This window comes from Balearica regulorum, chromosome 8, assembly GCF_011004875.1.
Source record: "Balearica regulorum gibbericeps isolate bBalReg1 chromosome 8, bBalReg1.pri, whole genome shotgun sequence".
NCBI lineage: Eukaryota > Metazoa > Chordata > Aves > Gruiformes > Gruidae > Balearica > Balearica regulorum.
The window spans coordinates 7294555-7316705 of record NC_046191.1 but is presented as its reverse complement, the minus strand read 5'-3'; the positions used below and the strand labels follow the sequence as shown (position 1 = coordinate 7316705).

Sequence of the window (22151 nt, the reverse complement as noted above, 5' to 3'; positions counted from 1 at the left end):
GTGTACATGGAAGAGCTGAAGATGCTTTTCAGAGAATTTGTAACTCTGACACTTGCACTGAATGTGCGAAGTAGAAAGTAATGATCCGTGTCTCATAGCCTTGCTGGGACTTGGGATCAAAATTATTGATTTGGTTTGGATATAGTGTTTCTCACTATTGATACCCAAATGTTTCCTGTTTGGACACTAGCAGAGGGAGCACACAGAACACAGGCAGTGTCCCTGCTTTAAGCTGAGGTGTCTGGCACCACAACTGCCTGGAGCAGCAACCCCAGTTTTGCTGAATTCCTGCTCCTCTAGATACATCTTTGTTGGGAACAAGTCATGTGGCATCCAAGATACATACAGGTACCAAGAAGGAACAGAGCACGAGACCATGTCCCATCACCTTAGCTCATAGAGATGTTTTCCATCACTCCTAACTCCTTTTATAGCATGCTTTCATGAGATGGCCTTCTTGCAAAACAGCCAATTATCCTTCAGGTAAAAACTCTCAGTGTTTGGTGAGAAAACATTCCATGAATGGCTGTATGCAGAGGGATTAAAGTAGAACAAAATTATGGTAGTCATATGCCTCTGTGAGACATACGTAGATGGCAAACCTACGCACTTGCATGCATTTGGCCAGAGGGTATGAAGTGTTAGATTGCTCACCCTTTAATTTATTTCCTTTCTGTATGTCAGGCATATTGTGTGTTTAGCAGTCTGAGGTGTTTCATGAGAATTGTTTTGAGCAATTGTGTATTGGACTGATCTGAACTGATCTGAACTTCTCCTCTGTGCTTTACAAGCGTGACACCACCAATTGCTAAAGAGATAGCAAGTTGGGGTTAACCAGGAACGCTTTATGGGAGAAAATAAATTCCATCTCCATTAACATGCTACCACCAACTGTGACTGATTAGCATTTTTTATCTCCTCAGCTCTTTGCCCATGGATTGATGATTCAGTTGATTGGAAGTATCTTGTATTTTCTGCTTGAAAAGCACATAGTTCTACCAGAATCAATGAATAAACATTAAGTGCTTCCCTTTCATTTCAAGTGGGATGGGCTGATACTCTTGGAGCAAGAAGGCCCAGATTTTATCACTGGGGCTCGTTACACCGTATTCACTGCCATATGTAGGAAGTGAATGGAGGAGCCTAATCTGCTGGAAAGTGAGGCCCTCCGAGTGCAAAGACCTGAGAAGCAGGAATGGCTGTGCAACTGCATTACCAGCCACCGCACTGGCCTTTCCCTCCCTCATAAGCATGACATGGCGCTCTGCTGTGGCTGGAAGGAGGCCAGAGAGCTGTCCGAAGGTGAGAGAACAGCAGCTCTTTCCCCTTCCCCCGGCACAGGCCGAGCCGTTCCTGAGGGGGAGCAGAAGCGAGAGGCTCCCGAAGCGGTGAAGGCCGAGGCCGCAGGCTGAGGGAGGCGTTAGCGGGTCCTGAGGCGTTGGCGAGGGGCGCTACCCTCCGCCCAGCAGGGGGCGGCTGTGCGCGCTGTAGCCGGGAACGGCAGCCCCCGGGGCGGGCCGCCCCCTGCCCACCCCGCGCCCCGCGGGACCCGGAGCGCCGCCGCAAGTCACACGCGGGTCCTCGGGTTCCCGAGTACCTGCAGCCAGGCGGGGAAAGGTGTCCCGCTCCCGGCATGGGCGCCGCCGTGGCCGCCTCCTCTTAAGAGAGAGAATAGGTGAGACTCCGGGCGCATAGTAATGGTTTGGCATAACCTGTCAGTTCGCCATCGCACTTGTGAGAGTGTTTCTGTGAGGAACGAGCGTGGGTTTTTTTCTTTTTTTTTCTGGAATCCTGCTTTGCTGAAGAGTTAACGTGTGTTTGAGCGGATGGCGCCGTGCCTGCGCACCCGTGCACCCCTCAGGGTGGCCGTGTGGGCGGGCAGGGGCGGCTGTGGGTGTCCCACGGGATAGGGTGTCCCTCTCTGATTATGAGGGTATTCAATATGAAATGGCGAAGTAAAACACGAATGGCTCCCAGCCGCGCATCCTTTTGCCTACAGTGTGTAGGTGCAGTTGTAGCCGGCTGCGGGATAAGTCCCTCGGCCCAGGGCACACCAGTGCGCCGCGCAGTGCCCGAGTAGCGATGGGTGCCTCCTCGCGGCGTGGGCAGCGGCACGGCTGGGCGCCTCACGCAGCCCCTCTGCGGGCTGCCTGCCGTTGGTCTGCGGTGTCCTCCCCGGTGCCGCCCTCCGCCGGTGTGTGAGCGTGTGTGGGCGGGAGGCGCTGGCTGCGGGGCCGCGCGGGCTCGCTTGTGGCCCGCAGGCTTTGGCGGGACCCTGTGGGGGGGTGAGCGGGCAGGCAGAGCTCCCTCCGCGGCGCGGCGGTGCGTCCCCCTGCGCCGGGTGACTCCTCCCGCTCTCCGTCCGTGACGCCAGGCGGTAGGCGGCCGGGCCGGAGGTGTCGGCGCGGCCTGTCCGGCCCCCCGCGCCGCGGGGCGGGGGTGCGGCAGGCTCCGCACTGCTTCCCCGGCGGTGCCGCAGTGCCGTGCGCTGCCTCTGGGGCCGGCCAGGGGGCGCTGGCTGCCGGTAGCTGCGGCGGCCTTGGCCGCGGAGCCAGCGAGCGAGCCCGGCTGGCAGGCGGTGAGGGCGGGCGCCGGCCTCTCCAGCGCTCGTGGGGTCTGCGGGGCCCGCCCGGGAGCGAGCGTCGGCGGAGCGCGGCCCCGGGAGATCCCCCTCGCCATGCAGACCCGGCGGCGCCTGCTGCCTCCCGAGGTGAGTGAGCGGCGCCCAGCCCTCCGCCCCCAGGCCCGGGAGGCCGGGGTATCCCGCTCCCCAGGCCCCTGCCGCCCGGAGCGAGGCCCCGCGGGCGGGCGGGGAGGGCTCCGACACCTCAGCGGAGCCGCCGTATCGCCGCCACCGCCCCGGCCCAGGGCCTGGGGGCTCCGGGTGCCCCCTCGCCCCGCCGCCCTTGTCGCCCGCACGCCGCCAAGGGGAGAGGCGCCCCGCTGCCGAGGGGGAAGGCAGCGATCGCCCCTCAGCCCTCACCGGCGGCGACGCTGGTCGTCCGAGCCCCCTCCCCGCCATTCCTCTCCGTCCCCGGGTGCCGCTCGCCGGGGTGCTTGGATTGAGCGACCCCCTCGCCCGGCACGGCTGGGGCACCTTTCTCCCCGCGCCGACGATCCTGGAGAAGGGGAAAGAGCTTTTGCCCTCCTCCATCGGGGCTCGACCCCCCGTGTGCCGCCGGCGCGGGGCGAGGCGAGGCGAGGCTGTTCCCCGGGCCGGCCGGTGCCCGCGGGCCGCGCCGTGCGCACGGGAGCCAGCGGGCAGCCTCTGCTCCCGGCCCGGCGAGGGGAGGCTCCCTGTTTGTATCTCCTGCCCTTTTTTATGGCCTGATCTCCGCTCTCTCCCCGGGCAGGGAATGTTACTTGCTCATCGCGATGTGTAACAAGTCACTCCTGCAATGGTGGTAGTGGTGAAGGGGGATGGGGCGGGCGGGCGGGATGCGTTTTATAACATCTCTAATTACGTGGAACTGTGGTCATGTCTCACTCTAAGAATAACTGGCACTCTTGGCATGTCAGACTTTTTGCAGAGGTGGGTTAGTTACTTGCTCATAAACGTTACAGTTAAATAGGTGCGTATGATGGAGGGGGGCTGAAGAACTGTTTTTATCTTGTTAACCAGACTGAGAAACAAGTAGCAGATGGGAATTGATAGACTTTATGTTTTCGTGTTAACTATCTTGTTTATTTATAGACAAGATACTCCTGATTATTTTGTGACAGAGGTTTTTCACAGGGTTTAATTTTTACACATATTTTCATTCAGTTCAAATATTAGAAGTTGACTGAATATGGAATCTCAAATTCTGGCAATCTTTTTATTAAGCACGTTTATATTAGATTGGAATTTCAGAATAACACTACCCTCAATATTGGGCTGAATACAAAACTGGAAGGGACCCTGTATAAACAAGTAAAATAATAATTAAAAAAAAACCCCTCTACTTGACTAAAAGCTTTTATTTTCTTTAGGCAGTGTTTTACTGACTAGGCAGTCTTTTAAAACATTGTAATTAACTTTTATTAGCAAATCATTTTTGATTGCATGGAACGAATCCAGCTTTTAGATACACCTTCCATGGTTGAAACAACATCAAAATCCTTTGTTACTGCCTGAACCCAGTAGTGCACTTCTTTTTATAAAGTTATGGCATGTGATACAAAATGAGAACAACAGTCTCCTTGACCGAAGAGAGACAAAATTAAAAATCTCTTGAGAGGTTTTGGGGAGTCTGAAATGGAAGCTGAATAAGGGCCTAAAATCTCAAACAAGCCTCCCTCTAATTCACGCTCTGATCTACACCTAACATGTTACCATGTTCTGACACATCGTAATGGATCCTCATTGCTTTATGGTGCCTTCTTTAGTGCGTGAAAAAGGAAGAAAAAACACCTCAAAACTGCACTGCTGAGTCCTGATATTGGGTGTTATTTTTGTGTGTTAGCTTTGAGTCAGTTATTAGGCTGGGGATTAAATACTTTCAAACACACATTTCAGGATCTGAGGCCTGGGGCTAAGACTGAGATGAAATACAGTTTTTTTTTAGCTTGGCATAAAGTCCGACTGTGATTGTCTCGGGGAACAAAGGTAGAGACTGAACAAAGATGCAGTACTAAAATTTGTGGCCAAAGAATGATAAGCTTTTAATGTCTGTTGTTGCCTGTTCACTAGCTGTGCCAGCTTTAGCAGAAAATAGCTTGCTATTTTTCTGGTTTACAGGCTGTCTATACAAATTACCTGGAAATTATTTTGCAAAAGTATTAGAGTGAAGTTTTGCTTTTGAATGAAAGTTGGCCAAAAAGAAGTAGATTTTGGGAAGAAGTTGTGTATTCATGTTTTGTTGATCAGAAAAATCTTTTTTGATGCACTAAGCTGAGAAGCTTCCAAATAAAAGTGAGTTTCTTGACAGAAAATCAGATGAGGGATAATAGTTTCAGTGCGCGGTTAGTCTGCATGCTGATGTATCGGTGTTCTTTTCCAGAACATTGTTGGAAGACACCAGTATATTCATAGACTACTTTGAAAGTTTTATATAAAGGCTATTGTTTATTTTTTTAATGTGCTTGAGATTAAAGTCTCTAAAGAAATGGAAAGGTAACCTGTTTTAAAGCTCTATTTGTGATTCTTTATGAGACTTGAACTTTGAAATGAACAGAAATGTGAACTAAAATGCTCAGTTTTCCCTCCTGTTGTTTTCGTGAAGCATTGAGAAATGGGTCCATACAATGATACTAGAAGTTTACAAATGTATTTTTTGTATTGATAATAAATATATTGTCAAGAATAAATGGCTGAAAGTAAGTTAAAGTATTGAGTTTTAGGTGATAGAAACAGCTTTTACTCCTGTGTTGGCTTTAAGTGTTGGCTACGTCTTACAACACTGGGAAAATTGCATCAATTAATGTAAATGGGAAGTTTTAAAAGATGTATCGAGGATCTTGCATTGATATAGTAGTTTCTACTTAAATTAGAATTCAGGATACATATTCCTACACATTTATTTGACTAGTGACTAAAGCAAAACACGCTATATAGTTATCAAAGAATAGCACACTTTGAAAAATCAGTGTGATAAAAGTAAATGACCATTATAATACATAAATATATATAAATAATAATTATTTATTTTATAGATAGAAATTATTCTATTTTTACAATACTTTCCTGCTTATTGTTTGATTGGCTGGGTTTAACTTAATTGAAACTAAAGCGTAACACAATTTCTTTTTTTTTTTTTAAAATCTACAAATGTTCAATGTCTAAAAAGAATCTTAACAGCTGAATTAAAGTGTCTTGTTAAATCTTAATGAGTATAGTTCTTGGCTAGCGTTTGTGGGAAGGAATGAGTGTGAGTGTCATACCTAGGGTATTAAACTACATCATTCCTTTAAATGTTAGTTTCTAGAGAAAATTACAAGACATTGCAGATCCCAGGACCTTTTCATTGGGATTAATGGAATGCTGCACTCAGTGCTTTTGTCTCTGACAGGTATTTGTTTCCTGTGTGTGCTTTATGATGTTTTCTCCCTTTTGCATCAAAGACATGTGGAGTTTGGGCTATTTAGGAATACTGTTCTTCACGCTGCCATAGCAGACAAGTAGAATACGAAAAATACTTCTAAGGCAAGTTAATATGTATTCTTTCACTGAATCTTTCCAGTATTGTTTATTACTGGAATATTACAATAGTAATTATATTACTGTTGTATTGCTAGAGATAAGTAGAAATGTGCAATATTGATACTTATTTTTCAGAACTAACAGCCCTCCAACTTGTACATCAGCATCAAATAGGCTGAAGGTGAATGGCAGAGGAAGTCTGCAAAGGGTCACTTAAACTATTTTAAAGGTCATTACTAGAGAAATCTGATTAATATAAAAACATAGCTTAAAGACAAACAGTGTGTGGCCAGGAACTTATGGGTGACAACATTGGTTGGATTGTTCCTTCCATATTCTTTCATCTAGATCTGCTCAAGTGGGAGTTGACTTAAAGAAGCAAGTCCAGTCAGTTGAATTTTACACAGGCACACTTCTGTTAGAGTTAAAAAAAGGAAAAAAAAAGAAGAAAAGTGATAAACTGTATGCAAAACGTGTGGACTTACAATCTGTAGATTTTCTGTGTTTTAGAAAGCATGGAGCTAGAGTGCTCTCTTAATAGCTTGCGTGATGTTTCAGTCTAAGTATAAACTAAGGCAATAGTTTTCTTAGTTATGAAGGCTAGTGAGGAGAGAGCTTAAAGAAACTTTAACTTTGTTTTGCTTCCATGTAGAATTTGATAATTTGGAAATGTCAATATGTGGCAGTCTGACCATATATTATTATGTTTGAAGTTTTGGTGTCCACATATCAAACTTTTCACATATTCTATCCCCAGTGACCATGTATGTTGGGCCAATGCAAACATGGACTTCAGTGTTGGATTTCCACTTGCATTGGTTTTTCATTTGTCTCTATGATCTTGAGTAGCAATTACTAACTTTCACATTGAGTCACTTGCAGATAATGCTAATGGCTGTACCCTCTATATTCTGTCTCTTTCCTGTATATAGAATATATAAATATCTTTATCTTGTTTGCTATATGTTAATATTACTCGTATCTCTGCTATTTTGATGGCAACTGAAGCTTCAAATATACCTTCTGAGTCAACAGGGTCATCATAGTATCAGTTGTTGAAGTGAATATGCTGTAGGTCCAGAAGAATTTCAGTATGTTTTGCTAGGATTGTTTAGGCTTTTCTAGCAAGAATTGTACTGCATGCTACTAGTATATCTTTTACTTCTGTTTTCTACACTTTCCCCTACTCCTTGGGGAAAGCTTGATTAATTTTTTTTAAGAGATTGCATAATAAAGTTGAGTGGGACTTTACAATTGGAAATGGTTTTGCCAGTTAATAATTTTTCTTAAAATTGTTTTGTTGGATTTCTCTTACTGGTTTGGTTCCAACACAGCAACAAAGGTGGAAAGCTTTCTAGTGGAGGCTTGAGACATCAACTGATACTTTAGATCGTGATGCTGAACCCTGGTTTAGGGTATGGCTTTGTATATAAAATAATGCTGTAATGTGTCTTTGCTAATGTCTTCCTGTTTTTTGGCTCGAGCTGAACTGACATTCGCAGTAGTTAGAAAAGAGCACTAAAGCCTAATGTAGACAAAGCTGGAACTGTTTTTTTCTCCTATTATCTACGTATGAAAATACTTCTGTATTGTACATTTCACTTTGGTAACTATTTTAGGCTCTTCCCCAGGTATTCTTCATTGGTGACAGAGGAATTAGGCATGATAAGAGATGCTGGAAATGTTTTGAGCCTTTGCTTGCATTGAGAAAATCTCTTGTCCAGTTAAGAGTTAGAAAAAACATGCTATTTACCAAATCATGACTATATTTACTGGTAATGTTTCATTGTGGGTCTTACTGAGTTCTTGTGTTTCGCTTTTGCCAAAGAGCAGTTGTGGCCTGCATAAAAAGGCAAATGTTTAGTGTATGTCTTAAGTGTGGTGCCTGTTTTTTTGTTAGTGAAGTGGTAGCTGGGAGGAACCTATCCTTCCCTCTTCCCAGCGTACAAAGGGTCCAGAGGTCATTTCCTATCAGGTGATAATTTGAAAGTGGTCTGTACTTATGTCAGAAATTCATGTGTGCTCTATCAATTACAGAAGTGCCGTAGCTGCCCTGGTAATACTTACCAGTCTTACTTCTGGATTCTTGCAATTTTTAAAATTACTGTAGTTAGTCTGAAAGTTTTTGTTTACTTCTATGATATACCGAAGCTTTTTTGGTAAATAATAGAACTCAATCTTTATACACATGCTCTGAGCACAACTTTTATATTTCACTCTAAGTTTAAAATTTTATTTGGGGAGGTAATATGGGTGAAATATGTTAGAAAATTCGTAGAAGATTATCAGTGGAGGAACATAAACTGGTACATTTTTCTAAAAAGTAGTATGATAAACTTAAAAGGGGTTGGTAATGTTCAGTGTAAGAAGCAGATCAAAGAGCTTTCTAAATCGCATAATAGCTTCTTTATCTGTGAATGACACTGACTATTAGAGGAGTTTTTCTATTTCCAGATTCAGTTTTGTAGTGTCAAAACTCTGCTTTGAACTCAGTGTACATGTTGACTTACCTGTTTGCACTCCAAGTGTGATCTAAATGATTGATTTAGGATCACTAAAATAAAGACCAGGCCATTTGATACTGTGAATTTATAGTGTGTATAGTTGTTATAAATTCAAGAAGAATTGGCAAATCATGTGAATATGCATAAAATTTATTGCTTGATCAGTTGGCCAGTCAGATTATTGGAAGTTTGGGAGATAGTATAGGAAAAAAAACAGTAGATGTTTTCACATCTGTGAGTTTTTTATTTCTTAGTTATTATTTACTGTACTTTCCTTACATTTCTTTTAACCTGGACAATGAAACTGTTCTCTCATCTGTTTCCTTTTCTTCTTCAACAGCTTTGATTATTTTTTTTTCCTCTCATTTGTTTGAATTGTGGGATTTTAAGAGGAAGGTTTAAGAACAGTGTCATTAGCAGTTAAATATGGGGCCTAGTTTCTGGTGATCTAGATTCTTCTGGTCTGTGTTGTGCTCATACCTCATTCTGATCTTGGGCATGCCGCACACCCAGTATCTCTGAGGTAGACTTTGATGATCTGTGTGTGGGTGAGTTAGGTAATCCTGGCCCGAGACATCTGCTGAAGATGCCTGGCAGAATTAAATTTGTATTCCCTCTTCAAGTTCTGCAGCTCTGAGCTTTGCATATCAATTTAAACAAAATCAAATTAATTTTGTTTCTACACCAGATTGGGAGGTGCAGTGGCTGAAGAGGTAGCACATTTACTTTTTCTGATTGTGTTGTAGAGAAGGAAAGGCAAGTGGGCCTGAGTAATCTACTGCAGAAGAGGGGTGGATATCTGGTGCTCTCTTAAATAACCGTGATATGAAAGAGAAGACCGTATATCTTGGATCTCTGTGTGCATCAGTTCTACTAACTGTTGAATAAGGATAGTGCTTACCTGTCTTTTTAGGACATCGCAGACCCAGAGAGCATGTTGCCTGACGTCGTGCAAGACTGAGGACCGAGAACTGGGCTTGATTAAGCCGATGCTGAAAAGAGCTTAGTGGTTCTTGGGTTCAGTCAGTGCAGTGTGCTGGTCCAGTGATAAAGGAGCTCCCATCACTCTAGCTGAGACCGCGGGAATCTAAATCAAGATTAGTTTATGATGGCTAGGAAGTATTTTCCACCCATAATTCTTTAGAATTTGTGAAATATTTTTTAAGTAGCAGGGAAATTCTTACAAGATCTGGAGATGGAGAGAACTATATTTTGTTTTGAATTAGAAGATGTGTTGAATGAGTTTTATAGTGTAAACTGAATCTGATGTTATATGTACCCAAGTCCTTTGATATACTTTATTGGTAAACATAATGTTCTACCATTAGTGGAATGAAAGAAGCTTGGATTTCTGTAGATTTAAATACTTGTTGCCCCTTAGTATCTCTTCCCTTCCTTCCCCCTCTGCAATAACCCCGGATTTCTCACATAACACCATAATTTTGTTTTTTCCGGAGCTGTGTGGGTATTGATTGCCCAGCAGGTTGCTGCCAAAAATACATATAGCAACTTGCTTTTCCTTCAGAGGACAGTCATTTGGATTTGTTTTTACTGTGCAGATACTAATTTTCATGAACGTAAAATTTTTTTTAAAGATGAGCATAAAAAATAGTAAGTGAACAATATGATCTCATAATCTTAATTTCTGTAGGAGATCAGATTAAAGATATAACACTTATCAGTGTGCAAATCCTATTCTTATTTGTGTTACTGAGACTGTGAATACTGAGTTTCCTTTGTAGGCTGGAGGAGACACAAAAGTTACATGGTTCAAATATACCCAGCAAACCAATCATGTCAATGTAATTTTTTATTCCCTATGTGCACTGTAATGCAGATAAATGAACACTTAATATGAATTGAGATTGTGTAAGAGGAAAGTTCCCTCTTTGCCTATTTTTTTTTTCATTTATCTAGCAGTCTATTTGAAATTGCATATTCTTCTGAACTACTGTAGAAATATATGCTATAGCTTGCTTCTGAGACGTGTTTTGTAGAGAAAGGCACGGGTATCTGATTTACACTCTTGTTGGGGTTTATACTTCAGTATATAGCTACTGTTTCTGTTTGGCCACTTTGATAGTGTAGCAGAGCATATTTGTTGTCATCATGTTACAAAGTTACGTTGTGAGTGTTATATGAGTTAATTAAAAATAAGTATTTTAATGATCCTTATTTAGTGAACTTGAAAGTATGTGCAAAGCCCACTTCTTAGGTTGTATCATTAACATATTGCTTTAAATAGCATGTATATTGAAACAGCCTCTTAACTGAAACATCAAATTGCATTGATTGTAGGAATTTCATACTGTGTTTTTGTATAAATGATGAAGGCTGAATAAAACCCCAGTATACTTCATCTATTTTACAGTTCTTTCTTGATTCTTTTATAAATGTAACTTGACAAGGTCATTACTTAACTTTAAGCATCAGTCTACCTACGTACTTTTGTGCTTTCAAGTAATTGTATTAGTGTACTGGCATAATGGCCTCTATATTGTATTTACCGTAGTTTTAGTTAACAAGTCACCTGTAAAATATATTTTAACCTATTGCTGGAATTTGCACATAGATTTTATTTTTTTTTTTGTACTCCTGTAGAATGAACATGGGTTTTATTATGGTGAAAATTAGAAATTATTTCTTGAGACTCATGGGCAATAGATAGGTGTATATGTAGTGGTTTTGTTCCCTCATTCTTTTCCTATAATGCCCTTTGTGGTTATATTTTATATACATTTTTTTTTTTTTTTGGCCATTAAGCTTCATTTCTGTACAGATGACTTGTAGATATAGTTGTACCTTCTTCTGCTTTTAGGAAGTGTATAAATAGTGGCTCCTATGTAGTTAATAAAACTTGCCTTAACTAGAGGTTTCAAATACATAGATGCTTCAGGGAAGCAGGTGGCTGTGCTGATCCTGGGTGTTGGATGCTCCATGTATGTATGTGTTGAAAACTCTATTTCACAGTCTAAAAGGCTGAGGGTCTAAATGAAATCATGAAGGAGCCATGATGACAGTAAATAATGATGAGGATAGATAGAAGACAGGTTGACAGTTACCATGTCTTATGTTTTGACTCTTATTTTGGCCACGTGTTGTTTTTCTTTTTTGATAGATGTTTTATCTAAAGACTTTCATTTACATTTGCAAAGTGGACTCATCACCATTGCTATTGTGTTTGTTCCCACCATTCCTAGAAGTGAGAAATAATATCATGTGGTTAATAAGGTTGTTTACAACTGGTTTATAGCAGTGGATCTGAACAGTTATGTTGAAACATGTAGGGTTTCTCAACTTTTTTTGTCAGAGAAGGAAGCAAGCATGGGTAGGGAGAAAGAAAATGGACACAGGGAGAAGTGAATGAAGAAGGATTGTGTTTGAGAGGGGAAAAAAAGACTAACAGACAAAGAAAATGGAACACAAGAGTATACTACAGTCTAAGAAGGAGAGGTAAAGAGAAGAGGTAGGGATTCAGGGCTGAGCAGAATCAACCACAGTATCAGTGGACAAAAGAAGTGGCTGAGGTTTCTCAGTTTTGGACTGAGAAACGCTGCATTTGAATGTAGGAGGATTTAGTGTTCCTAGAGCTTCGTAAGATTTCTGAAAACTGTATTTTGACTCATTAATAATGAATGCTTTAGAATTTTTTTGTTTTTATCTGTTACACCTTTATTTCCTGTGCCTGCCAACAACGATACAGAATTATGGGCTCTTAGTTTTACAACTAAACTTTTCTGAGTCTTACATAAATGTTAAGAAAGTATCCTGATTGGTATATTGCACCACTGGAGCAATAAAAAAAAACTTTACAGCGAATCTGATTGCAAGTTACTCACCATTTCTGTTGGTTAGCACTTAGTCCTTTCAGCACAGTTAAAAGCATGCTAATGGACCTCAGCATAAATGAGAATCACAGTCAGAAATAGCAGCTTCAGTACACACTGTTGCCGTGGATGTATTGGGTTGTATTGAGTGAGTTACTAGTTACAGATGACTTGAGACATAATGCACCGTGAGCATCAACAGTGTAGTTAGATCATGATCACAAACATGGGAGTGAACTTTGCTACATTTGACAAGACAACAATATTTTACCTGCTAGTATCATGTGTGTATATTTATGTTTAGTCAAGGCATGATATGAATAGAAAGGTCAGCACAATAGGAGAAATAAAATTGCTAATGGGAATTAAAAGTTACTTCTTTTGAGATATTTTCAGGTTGAGGGGAGTGTGAGATAAAAAATTCATAGATCTGTGAATTTATTTTCACGGATGCATGGTAATCCAGCCCTACAAAACATAGGATTTGAGAAATAGTAACTATTTGCTATCTATAACGATGATATTGCTGACTAAAAGTGTGTGTGTGTGGAAGATTTTAGAACACTGTTATGTTACATAGCGATCAAATGAGTAAAAATGATCACAGCAGAATTGGAAAGAAAAAGGTAGCTTTAGTAGCTGATTGACTGCTCTTCAGTAGAAAGTGACTGTAGACTTTAAGACTTTTTTTCTGTACAGATTGTCCTTTCTTTAAAGAGCAGCTGAGTCCATAAATTGTGTCGCTTCTAGCAGCTTCTCTCCCCAGTGGGTACAACTCAGCATTGATGGGCTAGCAAATGGTAGCAAAGCAGTTTCCCTTTTTCACTGCTGTCCTTTTCATCTGTCCCATTCTGGTTGCGTGGCAATTCTGGCTTTTATTATCAGAAACAGATTTTGCTCACGGGCACCTGCAAGTATCAGCCCCTCGTGGGTTTTATAAAAAGGACAGTTCCTTGCCAGTTGTAGACATTTAATTAGTGATTCTAGGGGACCTGAGTCAGATTTCCCTTATTGCCCAAATCTAAGAAACATCTGAAACAATGATCAGTATATCTGGGATTCGTTCTTGTTTCTACCTTACATTCGAAAGAAGAACTCATAAAGTATTAGAATACAGGACTAATCCACTCTGAGATGCACAGTGTGTGACTTCAAATAATTTTCTTCTTCAAATCTGTTAAACATTAGCTTCTAATAGTCAAACCCTTGTTTCTCAAATACAAGAACATAAAAAGTCATCTCATAAACGTATTTATTCTATACATTTTACTTTAGTTTGTATTTGAATAAAGTTAAATAACAGCTTCACTTCAGTATGTTAACTGTATGGATTTTTTTTTTTAAAAAGCACATTGTTACATTGATGACATTACATGGAATCCATGCACAAATTAAGAAACAGGATTTCATAATGCACTGTGCATGAATTTTTTTGTGGTTTGCAATATTTTAAACTTGGGAGTTGTATGAAACAAAGTGTTATAAAACATTAGATTTATAAACCACTGAATTTTGAAATGAGGTCTGTGAGCATGTAAGTTCAGGAAAGGATTTTCTCTTTTTTTCCCAAGTGTATTCCTCTGGAAAAACTAGCATGGAAGGCAGCACTGCGGTGTAAACCTATCTATTTGTTCTTCCAAAGAGCTGGGGATGGACACTTTTCAAGGCAGTCGAGAGCAGTTATGTAAGAAGGACGCGGGGTTCCTGTCTCCAGGTGCTGAGGGCCCTGCCTCTGCAGCCTGCTGAGGAAGTACGGGCTTTTTGGCAAGGCTGGGTTTTGTGTCAAAAAAATAAATCGATTTCTTTCTCCTTGAAATAGTAAAAAGGATAGGAAATGGAATTTATTTCCTACTGTAAATGTTATAAAACAGGTGTCCTTTTCAGTTGGGCTGCTTTCTCTTATTTACTGGAGGACAAGGGTCGATAATGCTGCTATAATTTTTCTTGTCTCCCTGTTACTTTTGACTGTGATACTTTCCGTAATGCTTCTTTGAAGTTGCTGCTCTTTTGACTGCCTTACTACTGCTCTGGCATGTGTGAATGTCTCCTTATGGAAACTTGGCTGGAGACAAAAGTGGAAATAATAGCTTTAAACTGGCAGGAGGAAAAGTCAAGGGAAAAGATACAAATATTAGTGAAATAATTAGACACTATTCTGCTTTAGGCATTGTCCATCTCTATTTGTGCAGTTGATTGGAAAAAAAAAAGAAACCGATGCAACATTAAAATAGTTTATCTTTTGTCGGCATTCATGGGTAGTGAGCTGGTACAAAGTGGTCTATTAAACAGAAATAGCCTGCCATGTCCCTGTCTACTCTTTGCTTAATTTACATTGAGTAGTAGGAACATCAGCAAATTATGGGAAATAAAGCTGAAGGATACTTGGTCATCTTGAGCTTTTGGTGCAGGAAAAGGATTAGCAGTGATTGTATCCTGTTTACATTTGTTACATTTCATCTTTTGCTGCTGTTTTTAGTATTTCTGATTAAATGGATTTATGGCAAGTTTTAATGGGATTTTCTAATCCTGAACTGTTTCTTAGACAAGGTATTTTTGAAAAAATCTATTTTTATTTGCTGAGTCTCCTTTATTAAATTAGAGTTTTAAAAACATTTTCCCCGCCCTGGTTGCATTGCATGGCTGCTAGTTTAATTTATTAATAGAAAAATTCATGTTTAATTTGAGGCCTAATCCAAAATCCTTGCCATTTCAGGCATTTTCATGTGTGTGAAACAGCTATTGCTACTGCTGTATCACAAATGTTTTGTAACACCCGCCCCTTTCTTTTATTTGGCACACACAAGGTAGAAAGAGCCCTGTGCTTTGTACAGAATGAATAGCTTTCTGAGAGTCAATGTAGTGTTCTGGACAGATAACAGCAATGGAGAATGAAGCTTGCTTTGATTCAGTTAGTATGGACATACGCTGTCCATATAGACTCCAGGTGCTGTTGTGACAGTGTATCCTGAGACAGGTCTGGAGGACTGCCTTTGCGGGAGGAGCGTTCCTGCATAGTATTTAGTCTTTGTACTTAGATTAATTCCTAAAAAATAATACAAACACATGTTTGTGTGAAACTTGACTGAAAGTTGCTGTTTCGTTTGAGAGAGGCCAAGAAGGAATCATTAAGAAGTGACAAATCATTGGGCACATGGTAATTTACCATTATTCCAAGCATTTCATCACTTGAGTGAAGAAACCCCACCTTTTCAACTTGTGAAGATTTAGCTTCCAGATTAACTGATCAGATAAAATAATTCATATTGTGTAACTCGTGTGTGTCCTGAAACTTGCTGCCTGTTTCCCCTCTTGTTTAAGTATGCTGTTTACCTATTAATGTAACTCCCTGCTAAAGTATTTCTTCTTGTAGTTTTTATTCTTGCAAAGTTGGGACCTGAATACATCCCCTGTCTGTAGTCTCTCCGAATCTGCCATCTGATAGTTCCAGAGTGTAGACAAGCTAGGAAGTTAAGATACCAGCATTGAAATCTAGGTTTGCATTTAAGATAATGCCTAGTTCAACTAATCTAGCAATAATAAAGTGCCTTAAAATGGCTGCAAATGTATTCCTGCCTACTCAAAGACATCTTCTCACTGGTAGCACATTATAGAGGATCTGTAGTGTAGTTAAGAGTTGGATCCTTGCCAGTAGATGGAAGCATTTTTTAGCATCTCTTCGTGCTTTGAGCTTTTTCCACATTTTTTTAACATAGCATCAAAATTGCTTCTTTTTTCAGTCTCTTTCCATTTATTATAAGCTATTCCAATTTGTGCTAGTTCAGATTACTTCCATTTGATGTTGTAAACATTTTTTACATTCTTATTTGTGGAAGATATTTCTAATTTTTTATTTTTAGAGCTCTTTTCTTCTATTCATCCTCTCTTTATTCTGGGCACGTCTCTGCTTGTCAAATTTCTCTTCAATTTCTGTTTTGCTTTTGCAGTAATTGGCAGTCGCCCTTTTGGAGCTCCTGAGGGAAATCATACATGTAGGGTATAACCAAAGCAGCACCTGAGTGATACCACTGTAGGGCAGGAGACAGAAGAGTTCAGCCAACCGTCAGCAGAAGAGATAAGAAACTGTGAAATGCTCAAAGTAAGCAAACCGGAACAGCAGAGACACTGGGCCTCCTTCGTTTATAATAATCTTAGGTCTCAATAGGTGGAATAATAATTTTTAGGTGGAAATGTATATATTTTTTTTCAAGTGTGATGGAACCCTTTCTTAGCAGTGTGTATGATTTGTGAAAAACCTAATAATCACTAGGTTATACATTGTTGTGAGTATTCTTGATTCTCCTTTGTAGTTATTCCTTTTGTCCTTGATTTTTATTTTAATATAGTTTTCTTACATTACCTTTGTATTGGAAAAAGCATTTGGCTCTGTTGTCAACTTGTTCACTTCTTCAGGAAATCCAAACCTTATAATTTACTTTTTTTTTTAAATTTGCTTTTTGTTTAAATAGATTATATTCATATCTGTAAGCATACTTTGATTTTTTGCATTAATCTTTATAAGGGAAAATGGCTGCTGACAGTAAATGTCGAAGTGTAAAGAGAAAGTTCTAGGACCTCCAGGTAATAGCTGTTTAAAGCTTTCTTTGGAGACTGTTAGCGATTGATTGGATCTGTGTTCTTCTGTGTTGAATGGTTACGAACAAAGAAGTTATTACCTGGGAGGAATGGAACAAGGAAAGAGTTTCAGAATAAAAACAATGAATAATAAAGCTGTACTGTTGCCCTGAATATCACTTGCCTACAAGGCTTGTTGGCTTAGAGCGCTGGTAACAGCGCAGCACGTTTCAGCTGCAGGTTGCTACGTCTGATCCATTTCTGATCGGTAAAGATTGAACTTTGTGGTTAATGTATGACCGACTGGTTCATGTGAAATGTGTTTGATGTTCATGATGCAGTTGACAGGCCTTGTCATAAATCACAAACAGAATTGTCATTAATTGATCCCTCTTTTCAAAGAGGTGAAAACTGACCACTTACAGGCCAGGAGGGGGTATGGTGGTGGTACAGATAACCTTGCCCCACTGCCACATGTACTTCACATCCCTTTGAAAAAGCTTATCATTCTGAAGCCTTTCAGTGGAATTAAATTTCCCTCACCTCCATTTTTGCATGCATATGAAGCCTGCCTGAAGAACTTTGTAATATAATAATTCCTACTATTTCCCAAATATCCACAATTCATCTTAGTTTATAGAGGTAGAAATATACATGGCGTCAGAAATTTTACTTCCATACAGGAACAGTTCTGTTGGCATACAAAGCTGTGGGATTTTATTCTGAGCTTGGAAACAGTACTACTAAGAGTGCTACTGCTCAGTTCATTAGTTTCCTGGAATTATTACTGTAGCTTATTTATGAAAAGAATAATAAACAACCCTGGGAAAATTGTAGTATAACACTGAATATCACTTTCATGCATGAAGAACTGATTTTTTTATTTATTTTTTTTTAGCTCTGTTCATTTTGCTGGAGTTTTAGGATTTTCTTCCAACATATGCTTGCTGCTTCATCAGAGCACTAATAAATATTTCAGCTACCTAACCAAATATCAGCACCAGCAAACCTTAAAACATGAATTTGATTTATCTCCTTGTTCTTGTTGCACTGTGTGGTATAAACTAGTCTCTTTTCTTTGCTCATGGCTGTGTTGGATTTTTGAGCTATGTTGACTGTTAGGATGCAGCCTGTGGAAACGAGCACCTGACCTATGAAAATGCTGTAGTTAAGAGAACAAGACAGTTTCTTCTGAAGATTTTTTTTGTTTTGTTTTGCTTGGGTTCCCCCTGCTATTGAAGGTTGATGCTATTGTGGTTTTTGAGAGAAGAAGCCTTTAGGAAATGAAGGGAATCTAAGATTGTAGGGAGAATAGTTTGAAGACAAACCCAGTTCTTTAGCTGTAACAAAAATCAGTGGGAAGCTGATGAATACAGTTTACAGAATGCAGAGGGCCATGAATTTTTGTTGAGTATCAAAGCTACTAGCTCTTTATTTTTGGAAGGCTTATTGTAGAGTAATATAATTAACTTCAGAAGCTAGTTTTATAAACTAAGCGTTACAGTCAAGGTCATCAGGAATACAAGGACACTTGGAGTTGCTGCCTCACTCTGTGGGTTTACAGTTAAATGAAGAATAATAGCTAGTAGATAGCAGTGTGTTTTTTATTAGCAGCTTTTTTCACCATAATACTGGAGTGCAGTAGTGGCATAGTGCATAGATCCTTGAATTTAAAGCTGCAAATGTAATCCAAATCATTTTAAGGCTTGCACCATTTGTCAAATGTGCCTGTGCTAGCTGCAGTCGTGCATTGAAAAAACATGGTTTGTGGCAGAATTACCAATCATAAAATACCTGTTTATATTTTCTTTCTAGGATCAAGTAGAACACACTGATTCAGCAGAACTGGCTGGTTGTGCTGCAGTCATCATGAGTAGGCACAGGGTCATTCGTTTCTTAACATATGTATAAGAGAAAAAGGTAAGAGGCAAGTTCTGCTTTAGAATGTAATGATTCAGGGGTATGTACTTGAAATGCATGTATTTTTATGTATGCTTATGGATATATATTTATATACATACACCTCTTTATATGGATATATATCTTATATAGAAGACGATGGAGTATTTTTAACATTTTGTTGGTTTGGTTTTTATTGAGAGTAATTGCCTTGTTTTAGAAGAAGAATGTGTCTTATTTTGTTTGGAGGAGGGGGGGAAGTGGGCAGAGTCTTTCTTCCTCTGTCTGTGCTGTGGGCAGATCTCATCAGTTAAAAATACTATTGCTGAACTCTCTGAACAGGCTGTTCATGACAGCAGAAGTGCTTGACTTCTTCCCAGGGGCAAATAATATGAAGATCACATATTCCAGGGAGCTGGAACAATATGTGGACTTGACCATTGTTTCTTGGGGTTGAAGGAAGTCCTCAGGAGCACTAGATCTAATAAATTAATTTGTCCAGTTGATAATGTAATTCCATGTTGTCAAGCTATGGGAAAATGACATTTTATGAATGTCTGATTTTTATCAGGATGAATGAGCAATGTTTGGTTTCAGTTTGATCATGCCCCTTGTGACTTTCATTTTAGGAGTCTTTCATATATGTTTTTGGTGAGGACTATAATGAACTACTTGAGTATTTTGTTGAATAAGAGTTTACTGAAATGTGTATGTTCACAGTTTCATATTGAGAGAGTAGTCTACACAGGACAGCATGATAGAAAGTCCTGAGATCTTATTCTAGTTCCTTACATACTCTCTGGTTTTTAGGCCTTTGCTATGAGGCTAATTTGTATGTTGGTGGTATTTCCTTTTGAAAAAATCTTGAGGATAATTTAGTGTGCAGTGCAGAAGATTATGGGTTACATAATTTCTTATCGTAGAGACCAAAACAAATACGAGTCTTGCCGCTTTGCAGGTATAACACAAGGCCTATGTCTTTGTACAGTTCATTTCCCGAGGAAAAGCTGGCATGTGGGATATCTGAGCTGTTTTGAGAGGCAAGGTTAAGCCTGTTCAGAATACCATCTAATTTTAAGGAAGGGTTTTTTGTCCTTTACTTCTGTCTCCTTCCCTCCCCACTAATAAGTTAAAGTTTGTCTTATGTCTAAATGCTACGATGACTAGGATAGTATTTCTGGATACATTTGACACAGTCATTCTGGTACATGCACCTTTATATTTAGACATTAGGGGAGAGTAGAGCATGTAAGCTTGATAAAACATAAGTTTTTAAGTTTTAGAGATGAAGATGATGATAAGTCCATGCTGTTGTATGAAGAAATTGTGAAGTAAAATACAGAGTTTCTGAGTTAAGCATGAGCTGTGGTCTAACAGGAGCTTGAAAATAATCTGATTGACAGGCTGCATGTTTTCATTAGCTTTTTGTCATGACAGACAGGAGATGACTCTGCAATGGATAACAAATGATCCTGGGTTCTGGACTTACTGTATGAGTGGATGGTAGCCATTATATTATCTCCATTCCCTCCCCCTGCCCCAATTAGTCTTTTCTGCCAAATCTTTGCATGGAGGACTGCATTTTTGAAAAAAGCACCTTATGCTTTTCACTGGCTTGGTGATTTATGTCTCCTTTTCCTTGCACTGAGACAATATCCTCTTCTTCATACTGTTCATCCCAATATATACTAATTTAGGAAGTGTCTCCTTTTTGGCAGCATACAGCTAAAATTGCCATTGAAATTTCTTTCATGTTTTTATTCCCACTTTTCCAGAGTTTGAGTTATGTGTTTGCTTGTCAGCTTCTCTCCATGCCATGGCTTGGAATAGTAGTCGAAACAGCAACCTGATTATTATAGCATGCTGTGTTAGAGCATTTTGTGTTTTCTGTTTTGATTTTGAGTTACTGGCTATGCAGAGTCGAAGTATTAGATCTTAAACTGGCAAAAAATATGAGTTGCTGACAATGTATTGGTCAAGAAGCATTGCGGGTTATCTGTTAGGAACATGATTACTCGTCCTCCTTTTTTGTCATGCAGAAGGCAGTAACGACTTTTGCGGGTTTGGCAGTGTGTTTTGCCCTTGGGACAGGAACTTCTGGAAAAGCTTGAGGCATTGTAACATTCTTTTATACAATAATAATAATAATTTTAGATGTTAGATCTGAAGATTTGCAGCTGACCTTTTCCAAGAAATACCTACTTGCATAGACAATAAGATCTCATTTAGAGTGGCTGTCAGCTTAGTGATTGTGAGCTTAAAAATAAAAGATTCTCTATATATCCTGGTACATCAGGAAGCGAAATAACAATAATGATATAAAACGTCTTTTCTCTCCTCAATTTGGACTATGAGCATCCATCAGTCTGGATTTTGGCTCATTGCATGTTTGTGCACCAATGTTTGTGCTTCAGAATTCATACAATTACAGATACTTGTTTACACATAGTTCTCTCTACTTAGAATTTTTTAAAAATATAGAAAAATCTGTCATATTGGACAAAATTTAAACTCACAAATATTAGACATTTAATATTAGATAATACAGATGTTAATAAAACAATAATTTCACAGAGATGCTACAAAGTATTAACCACATTGGGATTGTAAGGGAGTGGGAACAAAATTCTAAGTATTCTTTACATGCCCTTGTTATTATTAAACATGTGGTCTCCTAAGTCTGAATATTTGTATTTTTCTAATGTTATAAAATCACACTTAATATAAAATGTAAAAGCCAAACCCTGACTAAAGTCAATAAAAATGATTCTATTTATTATGACCTTCTAACACTGCTTTCTTTGGTTAGACATATCTTGTTCCTGATCTGTATGACAATGAAAAACCAGCTAATATAGGACTAAATTTAGGAAATGTTAGGGGCAAATGTGGCTTATATTCTACATATATACATTTGAGTTAGTTCTGAAGTAATTTTATTAGGCTTTCAGTTGGGTCAGGTCTGAATTTTTCTAAATATTTGAAAGTTACGCAGAATCAAAATGTAGTCATCCAAAGAGTTACTTAAAAACATGTTTTCAGCAACTATATAATCAGCATAGCATTCCTTCCCCATCAACTTCCTTGTCAGTAATCATTATCTTCTTTAAAATAAGCAAAGAAAAACAAAATCAATGCTTGTAGCCTATTTCTTGGGGCCACCCTATTGCAGGGTTTGTGTTTATGTCCTAGCAAGTGCCTTGATTGGATGCCCTTTTTCACGATGAA

General features: G+C 39.7%; 1 protein-coding gene across 5 annotated transcripts in view; it reads left to right on the top strand.

Moving 5' to 3' along the window:
* The first annotated feature begins 2477 nt into the window (after nucleotides 1-2477).
* ZFYVE9 (zinc finger FYVE-type containing 9) overlaps nucleotides 2478-22151 on the top strand; it is a 60643-nt gene continuing 40969 nt past the window's right edge. For 2 of the 5 annotated variants that reach the window (XM_075759409.1, XM_075759406.1), the window contains exons 1-2: nucleotides 2478-2710; nucleotides 18840-18944. The gene's annotated coding sequence lies outside the window, so the exon portion shown is untranslated. Of the gene's footprint in view, nucleotides 2711-16396; nucleotides 16549-18839; nucleotides 18945-22151 lie in introns of all 5 variants that reach the window. The other 3 variants (XM_075759407.1, XM_075759410.1, XM_075759408.1) reach the window with 3 other exon arrangements.